This window comes from Ascaphus truei, chromosome 22 (assembly GCF_040206685.1).
Source record: "Ascaphus truei isolate aAscTru1 chromosome 22, aAscTru1.hap1, whole genome shotgun sequence".
In the NCBI taxonomy this organism is placed as follows: Eukaryota; Metazoa; Chordata; class Amphibia; order Anura; family Ascaphidae; genus Ascaphus; species Ascaphus truei.
This window is the reverse complement of record NC_134504.1, coordinates 1,251,931-1,252,928: the sequence shown is the minus strand read 5'-3', so window position 1 is coordinate 1,252,928 and position 998 is coordinate 1,251,931.

Below are 998 nucleotides of genomic sequence, written 5' to 3'. Positions count from 1 at the left end.
ACGGAGCCTTTACTCACATAGCCTTTACTCACAGAGCCTCTCCTTCAACCCATAAGAGTGCTGACTATCTCAATATCCAGACCCTGATGTAACCACTCTGTTTTTAAAGACAAGCTATACATGATACAATCTCAAAATGCTTACAAAAGCATTGTACATTATATTGTACATTATATTGTACATTATATTGTACATGTATATTGCACATGTATATTGTACATGTATATTGCTTGAGTTACATGTATTGTCCTCCCAGGAGGCAGCCATCTTGGATTTGTCATGTCATTTCTGAACCTGGAAGTACCATGGATGCTGAGACCCACTGCTCATTGCTCTCCTTCCCTTCCTGCTGCTGTCTTAAAAACAGGAAGAAAGGGAGAAGCTGAGAGCGTGTGTGCTATCCTAGGAGAAGTGGAAGCCAGGGGGATTGGCAAATGGATTCAAAGGCCTTCCTGCATAATAAAATGTCACGACAAACTAAGGGCGGCAGGCACTGACATCTCATTTTCCATATACTTTTATAGAGCTTCTACAAGAATGTTTAACATGTTCAGGCTAGCTTTCCGAAGGGTGTTATCTGCTTGTAAGGGAGGCAGGGCTCCAGTCTGATTATGGGTGTTGGCCTCTAAGCCCTGGTAATAACAAAAATAAGAGACATTTGGGGCAGTAGATGTGTCTCCATTAGAGCGTGCATGGGGTGGGTGGTACTGTAATAGGACCTAGAGCAGCGAGGGTCACCAGTAACCACCAAAGTTAATAGAGTCTCTGCTGCCTTACTCCCTCATTCACAGTGCTGTGAGCCTTCTGCATAGTGCTGGAGAGGAGTTCAGCTCCATTCATATGGACGGGAGAAAAGTTCTCTCCTCCTCTGGACAGAGGCTTAACAGCGCATTGAATAAAGGCCGTAGGGAGAGATGTCCAGTCATACTCGGCACTCATAGTCATTTTAAATCATTACTGAATAAAATAAATTGTGTACAATTAATGGTGGAAATATG